Genomic DNA, 9,458 nt, shown 5'->3' with positions numbered 1-9,458 from the left:
AGGAATGGCAGCCATCATGATCTTAGTGAGGTACTTCCTAGCTTACAAGTCACTTTCTATCCACTATTTTGGTGAACCGCGGAACCTCCTTGCGACCTAGGTGTTGGTGTGACTGCCTCCATTTTAATGGATCAGTGAAACAGTGGAGTGTCTGATGGATGCCTGGTCCAGCCCCCTGCATCTATCTCCCCTCATCTAGTTGCCACACAAAGAAATACAGTGATTAGGCACTGATTATATGTGACCCTTCAAAAGAATCTGATTCAAGAGATTTTTTTTTTCAAGGAAAGTATTCCCAAATTATGTTTCAACTCTATGTAATGAGGAAAGTCCACACATGTTTTGTTTTCCACTCCACTGGCAACAGCTTCTTGGCTAATGACCAGATCCCTCCTTTTGTTTTGACATAGTAGATCAGGGTGCTGCAGACTGGACATCCAGGTGACTTCTTATTGTACTTCCAAAATCAAGGTTTGAGCCAGATCTGGATCAAGATGAAAATTTGCCATTTTTCCCTGCTGTCTTTTTATTTCTTGCTTTATCGTTCCACACTCTCTTCCATATCTTCCTCCCAGATGATCTAATACACACATACTCCAAGCCACAGAAGGTAAGACTTTCTTAATTTCTTTTCCTACTCTCCAGTCTAAATAAACTCAGAAGCATTTAGTTCTTCAGATACAAACTATCTACTCTTTACTCCATGTTGGAATAACCCAGAACTTATTTTAAACAATTTATCATTTTCACTAATTCTCACTGGCCTAAAGGAGCTGGCTTTTCCGCTCCACATAAATGGCTATCTCCAGTGCCTTCATCATGTTGACATTAGATTATAACATGGAGAGGACCAGGGAGCTGCTCAGGGCCAAGCTTAAGGGGTCATCTTATTAATCAATTGGAAAGAAGATTAACTTATTCATTCAACACCTACTTATTAATCACTTAACCTGAACTCCTATAGTACTTGAGGTCCAATAGCATATACTTGTTATGAGTATCTTATCCACGCCTCCCAATTAGACTGTGAGGCCATTCGGAAGAATCTGGTCTTGGCTTGCCACTACCTGTCTCATGACATTGGGAAACTCACTTCACTTCTTGGGGCCTCAGTTTCCCCATTGTGGGAGGTGGGTAAACAGCATTCTAAATCCACTGACTCACTTTCTTCCCACACCACTCGGCAAATATGAGTGGAGTGCAAAACATAAGAGTTACCAGCAGAGCTCAAAGAAGGAAGGATCGAGTGCTATTTAAGAGAAATCAGTTCATTGTTGAGGCTGGGAAATGGTAACATAGAAGTTGGCTATACAGCTTTGTCTACTTTTTGTACACACTTGAAAATACCCTTACAATAAAAGAACAGAAATGTTAGAAGGCAACCTAGCAGGCTTCACACAGCAGGTAGCCACTGCGCAGAGTTGAAGCATGGGTAGGATTTCAATGAACCGACACTGGGTCAGGGGCCATTCCAGGCAGGGCACATCTTGAGCCAAGGCATAGCGACTGGAAAATACAAGGTGTTCACAGAGAACTGAGAGTAGTCATGTGTGGCCACAGCCGAGGGTGCACGAAGGGAGTGGTGGGAGATGGGATGGAAAGGTATCGTGGGGTCAGAGCCGGAAGGGCCTAGAGAGGCACAGTGAGGAGCCTGTGCTGGATTCAGTTCCGAGGGAAAGTGAGCTCACTGGTTAAGGCCCAGCTGGCCCTACCCCTCCTCAGTGGCTCTGGGTGCAGGCCCAGGAGAGGGCATGTGGCAGAAACTGGCAGAGGCGCATGCTGGCAAGAACCACCCGGCTCGTTTCTTCACCAGGAAACAAGGTTTCCTGTAACTCAGACCATGAATCAGCATTTCCTCTGTCAATAATACACAGCAAGAAATGCAACAGCGCAGGGCTTGGGGGGAATGGAAGAAAGGAAGGAATATTCCATGACACGCTGGGCCCTGCTCTCCTTTCCCCTCACGAAACACTCCTGATAAGTTCCCAAATAACACTCGGGTTTCATGAGATAAGTCTCTCAGACGGCCTCGCAGTATCGTGTGAAGATTAAGGCCCACAGGATACCCAGCTCTCTGGTCATATTTTGTGTTTCTGACACCACTAGGACAAGCAGGGGCACTCTCTGAACCCCTTGCTTTCACGACTAAACATTGCTAAGGCAGTGCTTCATCCCTGCAGAGGCCTGGGTGTGTGTGTGTGATTTGCCTTTTAGTTCCTACACATCCCTGTCCGACATTTTATTTGATTCCCGTAATAATCCTGTGAGGGACACAGGGAATATTATACCTATTTCCCAAGTACAGATACCACAGCGGGGACATGAGATGTCTCCTCCCATCAGATCTGTTTTGAAGAAGCCAGAACTGACCCCAACCCTTCAAACTCCAGTCCAGGCTTGTTTTCAAAGTCATAGACATAACACAAATAAAGCTTATAATACTATATATTACATAGATAAATAGATATACACACATACAGCGTATTTATTGAAAAGATAAGTATGCTCTCAATTCAATGTATCAATTACTATAGTATCTTTTTAAATAAGGTATAATATTTAATATAAATAATACAGCATATTTATTTAAAATATACTTAATTCTAATTTAATCTTAATAATTCACTTATCTAAAATATTAATAATAGGGATGCCTGGGTGGCTCCATGGTTGAGCGTCTGCCTTGGGCTCAAGGTGTGATCCCTGGGTCCTGGGATTGAATCCTACATTGGGCTCCCTGCATGGACCCCGCTTCTCCCTCTGTGTGTGTGTCTCTGCCTCTCTCTCTGTCTCTCATGAATAAACAAATAAAATCTTTAAAAAAAATAAAGATAGACTAAAGTATTAAACATATATAGCATATATATATATATATATGTTCTACCTAACATCTGAAAGAATGTCATTCACCCCCTCATTCCATTCATTCATTTATCAAATATTTATTGTTACTGGCTGCTCTCTGCCAGGCTCTGTTCTAGACACATTCTATACTGAACCAAACGGTCAAAAAGCCCTGCTTTCATAAAGTTTACATTCAGTTGTGGAACTCAGAAAAGGAATGAGATAAAAGTAAAATACAGAATGTTGGAGAATCATATATGCTTTGAAGACTAAAGGAAAACAAGAAGAGGGTAAGAAGTGTTGGAAGTAACATAATTTTTTGTAAGATGTTCTGTGACAGTCTCCCTGAAAATGTGATGTTTACATTAAACCTGAAGAGATGAGCAGGCCAGCCATGTGGATGGATCTATGGGGCGGGGAAGCCTGCAAAAAAAAAAAAAAAAAAGAAAAAGAAAAAGAAAAAAAAAGTAAATGCCAAGGCCCTGAGGTGCTGACTCCTTGCCACGTGCAGGGAGTAGTGAGGAACCAGGTGTGGCTGGACCTGAGAGAGAGTGGGGAAGGGCAAGAAGTAGGGGCTGGAGGCTGGAGAGAGTCATGCAGGCCATTATTCACACTTGGAATGACGTAGAGAAATTGCTGTCATTTACTCAAAATGCAAACCAAACTGACCAACCAACCAAATGAACAAACAATTAAAATACAACAAGCCAAGGATGAAAATGTGAAATAAAACAAACCAACAGCAACAGAAGCCTTATAGAGGGTTAAGACAAGGAAAGAAAAAGCAAGAGACACATAGAAAGAAAGAGTAAGGGAAGAAGTGACCATATACTGTGTGTTTGTGTTTTACTTATTTCCTCTCTCTCTCTTTCTTTCTCTCTCATCTGAAATCTAGATCCAAGATCCAGACTCTGAAGCCAACTGTCATGGCCACTTCCCGAGGGAGCCAGGCAGTGGCAAAGTCAGGCAGAGGAGCAAAATTACCAAAAGCTTGGGCCTGGGCCTCAGACCTCAGCTAGATTCCTATTGAGCCAGACAGCTAGCACTCAACAGGCCTCCTCTTGCTCAGGCTACAGGCTGAAAGCAGAACCAAATTCTTCTACGCCTCTGCTCCCCAGACAGAGTGGCCTTCTAAGCAGAGCTCCCTCCCAAGCAGCAGGGACAGACCATCCAAGCTATCAAGCCCAGCTCTACAAAACTCCCTTTCTAACTCAAGAGTCCGTCACACACTTGCTTTTGACCCTGGCTCATCCTTGAAAATGGAGTATACACATGGCAGTAGACAGGGGTGTGAAGGAGGGAAGAGAATGGCCTTGCCCACACTCTACAAGCCAATGTTCTCTTGCTTTTTGTTCTTTCTCTTTATTAGTCCTATGGGCTTAGTGGGCAAGCTCATAAGCAGCTCATGCCCATAAATGCTCCACTACCACCTTCCCACTGCTTTGGAGAGTTTTAGAAAATTTCTTGGTGTAACTTCCCCAAACTTTATCACTCGGACCAATGATAGTTCAGTCGCACAAAGCCTCTTTTAAATGTGTCCTTGACTTCCCTTCAGAAGCCACTGAGGCAGATCAGAATAGGACTATTCTCCAAGTCAAACATGGACACTAGGTGAAGTCCCTCACCATTCTTATCAAGTAAGTGAACAAACAAGAGTGATGCTATCACTCAGAGACATGCGAACAACCTCGGTCAACCAAGGCATATCATGATCAGGGTGGGGAGGAAGATAGCTAAAAGAACTCTCTGAATTTTTTCCCTCGTTCATGCCTTTCTGCATCACCTACCTCCTTCCAATACCATCGGCATCCTAGTTTGAGTCTCTTCTGAGCTTTTACTTTAAATCAAACTTTTTAGAGGTACTAGGAGCTGTAAGAAATAATACAGAGAGGAAAAAAAAAAAGAAATAATACAGAGAGCCTGGGTATCCTTTGCCCAGTGTTAACATCTTGCAAACCCATAGTACAATATCGTAACTAATATATTGGTATTCCTACAATCAAGACAGAGAATTTTTCCATTACCCCAAGGTTCTCTGATGTTTTGCTTTATGGCCAAACCCACTTGACTCCCTCTCCCATCGCCTCCTTAATTAATCTCTGGTTAGCCATTTCTAAAATCTTATCAATTCAAGAATGTAGAATAAATGGAATCCTACCACATGTAACCTGTTAAGATTGGTTTTTTCCTATCAGGATAATCCTTTGAGGAGATTCACTCAGGTTGTGTAGGTATCAAGTTAGTTCCCTTTTATTACTGAGTAACGATTCCGTGCATCACAGCTTATTCACCCACCAAAAGACATTTGAGTTGTTTCAAGCTTGGAGCTATCATGAGCAAGCCTGCTGTAAATACCTGTGTACAGGATTTTGTGTGAACATGAATCTTCATTTCTCTGGAATAAATGCTCAGGAGTGCAGTTGCTGCAAGTATGGTGTTACTTGTTAACTTTTTTTTTTTTTTTTTAAGATACTGCCAAATTGTTTTCCAGAGAGACTATATATCACTTTACATTCCCACCAGCAATAATGTACCAGTGAACCAGTTTCTCTGCATACTTGCTAGATCTTGTTGTTGCTATTATCTTTCGTTATCCTAGCCATTCTAATAGGTGTAGTGATATCTTATATGTTTTTAATTTTCAATTCCCTAAGCACTAATGCTACTGAATATCTTTCTATGCATTTACATGCCATTTGTACCTACACTTTGGTAGACGGTCACCTCATGTATCTTGCTGATTTCAAATTAGATGTTTTTTAACCTTTGAGCATATATACATATATATATATATATAGAGAGAGAGAGAGACAGAGAGAGAGAGAGAGAGAATATCTATCTAGATCTAGATCTTAATTTTTTTGACAGGTATTTTTCATTATCTGACAAATATTTTCTTTCCAGTGAGTAGTTTGCCTTTTAATCTTTCTGTAGAACTCTTTTATGGAGCAATTTTTTAAAAATGTGATGACGTCTTATCAATTTTTTTTCTTTTATAGATTATTGCTTTTGGTGTCAAGTCTAAGAACTCTGCTTAGTTCTAGATATAGTTCTAAATACTAGTCCTAGATCTAGGAGATTTCCTATTTTTTTCCTAAAGGTTTTTATAGTTTCATGTTCTACATTTAAATCCATGGTCTATTTTGTGTTAATTTCCTTCCTTATAAGGTGTGAGACTTAAGTTGAGGTTTGTTCTTTTGTTTGTTTTTTTACTTGTTTTTCTGTTTTTGCCTTTGGATGTCCAATCGCTCAAGTACCATTTTTTGAAAAAGTCTATCTTTTTCCCCATTGAATTGCTTTTGTACTTTTGTCAAGAAACAGATGGTCATATTTGTGTGAGTCTATTTCTGGGCTCTCTCTTCTGTTCTATTGATCTGTGTGTCCATCTCTCTGCAAATACCACACAGTCTTGCTTACTATAGCTGTATCATGTCTTGAAATGGGGTGGTGAGATTCTTCTCACTTGATACTTCTTTTTTCAAAATTGTTTTAGTTATTCAAGTTTCTTTACCTTCCCATATACATTTTAGAATAATTTTATGAATACATACCAAAAATCTTACTATAATTTTGAGAAGGATTGTGATAAATCTGTACATCAGTTTGGAGGAAATTGACAGCCTTACTAGTATGGTAGACAGACTAATAGCCCCTCAAAGATTCCTACATCTCAATCCCTGGAAACTATAAATATGTTATTTTATATGGAAAAAAAAGGCTTTGCAAATGTGATTAAAGACCTGGAGGTGGGGAGGTTCTTGTGAATTATCCAGATGGGCTCCATGTAATCACAAGGTCCCCATACAAAGGAGGTAGAAGGATCAGAGTCAGGGGAAGAGACATGTGATGATGCAAGCAGAGAACAGAAAGGAATTGGAAGGTATATGCTGCTGGCTTTGAAGATAGAGGAAGGGGCCATAAACCAAGGAATGCTGGTGTCTTTTCGAAGCTGACAAGGCAAGGAAGTGAATTCTCCCCCCAGGTTTTCTGGAAGGAACCATCCCTGACAATACTTTGATGTTAGCCTCGTAAGACCCAATCTTAGACTTCTGAAAACCAAAACCATAAGAAAATAAATTTGGGTTGTTTTAAGCCACTAAGTTTGGGGTAATTTTTTATAGAAGAAATAGAAAACTAATGCAACTACTTTGAGGCTTCTAATTAATGAACAGAAGTAGTATGTCTCTTCATTTATGTAGATATTCTTTGATTCTTTCTTCAGCATCTTATACTTTTCAGAGTATAAGTCCTGTACATGTTTTGTTATATGTACATCTAAATATTTCATTTTTTGAATGATGGTAAGTGATATTAGATTTCAAATTTCAATGTCCATGTGTTCATTGCTAGTATAGAAAAATACAATTGATTTTTGTATGTTTGTTTTATATCTTGCAACCTTAATGAACTCACTTATTAATCTAAGAGGGGTAGTTTGTTTTGTTTTCAAATCCTTGTAATTTTCTATGTAGCTAATCATGTCATCTATAAATACATTTTTTCTTTCTCAACTTTTTTCCTTTCATTTCCTTTTCCCGATGTATTGCGTTTGCTAGAACTTCCAACAATACAAATAAAAGAGATGAGAGTGAATATTCTTGCCTCATTCTTGATCTAAGGGACAAAGGCTTCAGCCTTTCACCATTAAGTATAACAGTAGTTGTAGGATTTTGTAAATCCTCTTTATCAAGGTGATATTTTCCTCTAATCATAGATTTCTGAAAGTTTTTATCATAAATGAGTGTTGAATTTTGTCATATGCTCTTTCTACATTGACTGAGAAGATCATTTGTTCTTTCTTCTTTAGACAGTGAATATGGTAGATTAACATCAAACAACTCTGTGGTATTGGAACCAGTCTGGCATCTCTGGAATAAACCTTACTTGGTCAAGGCATGTAATTTTTTCATAATTGTTGAATTCTACTTAATATTTCATGTTTTTTAATAAATATTTTCCCTCTATATTCGTGAGAGCCATTAGTCTGTAGTTCTTGTGATTTGCACTGTTTGTGTGGTTTTAGTATCAGGTAATTCTACCTTCATAAAATGAGCTGGGATTATTCTTTTCTCTTCTATTTTCTAGGAGATGTGTAGGATTAGTGTTAACTCTACTTTAAAGTTTGGAAGAACTCTTCAGTGAAACCGTCTAACACTAGATACTCCTTTTTGAGAGTTTTAAAAATTATGAATGCAATTTCTTTAGTAATTATAGGGTTATTCAAGTTATCTGTATCTACTGTTTAAGTTGTGGTAGTTGTTGGAGGATTGGTCCATTTCACAAAGTCAAATTTTTGTGTGTAGACTTGTTGTATATGCCTGGTGTTTAAAGTTTTCTCTAATCCACCTTTTCAATCTTCTACCCCTCCCTTTCACTGAGGCCAAGTAGATCTTTATGAATTGGGATCTCAGTGAATTGGATTCTTCTGTGATTCCTCACACACTCCGTGCTTTTTCACTGCCGCATCTTGCTATTTTCATTCTCTATACCCGGAATACCCTAAGGTTTTATTTTTAATTCCTTCTCATTCAAGAGCCACTAAAAACTGAAGTATATCTTTTCTATTTCCCTTTGAACTTTCCTGGCCTCTATTATCTGTGGCAGTTTTGTGGTGTGAACCAGGGACTGCCTTGTATAGATGTTATTTGTGAGCATTACCTCCAGTAAGCTATAAAGTCTTTAAGGGATGGAACCATGTACAATTCTTCTTGGTTTCCTCCACAGGCCCTGGCATGGGGAATGGCACAAAATACATGCATAAAGACCATCTAAGAAATTAACTCCTGTGGGTCCTCACATGAGAGTCCACCTAAGAAGTCTCTTACTTTCAGGTTTTTAGAGAGCTATTTCTTAGCTATTTTTCTGAGACATACACTTATTTATTTATACATTTACATTTATTTTTTAAGGTAATATCTACACCCAGTCTGGGACTTGAACTAACAACCCCTAGATCAAGGGTCACATGCTCTACTGACTGAGCCAGTCAGGTGCCCTTCCCAGCTGCTTTTTCTGAAACGTTGACCTAACGTTTGAGAGAGCTAGTCTCTTGAGTACTTAAAGGGAGTCTCTTGAGTATTTAGAGGGAAAGAGTCACTCTCAACACCAATTTAGATCTCAAGGGAAAGACACACTGTGTTTTTCAGAGTCCTGAAGACTGTCTCACAAAACTACAGGTTCATTATGAAGAGAAGGGACATAGCCAGGGATCCAGAAATCTACCAATTTACAAAAAGAACACCTTCTCCTGCCATCCAAATTAGTAGTTCAAATTCTCCCTAGCAGCACCACACAAAATGGACATGTATTAAGGAAGTGAGATGGAAAAGTGATCTCCATCTATTCCCAGCTCAGCAGGTATCTGTATCCAACAGTATTATTGAGAATGACTTTGCATCAAGAGGCCTAGGCTGGGAATGAATATTCTCCAGGGAATCCTCCCACCATCCCAAAATAGGAGCAGGTGAAGTGGCTGGGAAGGGAGGCAGAGGCAGGGATGAGACAAACTAGAGAGAAGGGGAAACATCCTCCACTCTTCTTCCTGTCGAGATCCAACTCTTGGTGATCCCATTGTCCCTCTCCTAGTTTGAGCCTCCTATCACATCTGCTGTTGT

The sequence above is a fragment of the Vulpes vulpes genome, chromosome 3 (assembly GCF_048418805.1).
Source record: "Vulpes vulpes isolate BD-2025 chromosome 3, VulVul3, whole genome shotgun sequence".
Taxonomy (NCBI): domain Eukaryota; kingdom Metazoa; phylum Chordata; class Mammalia; order Carnivora; family Canidae; genus Vulpes; species Vulpes vulpes.
This window is presented reverse-complemented; position numbering follows the sequence as displayed.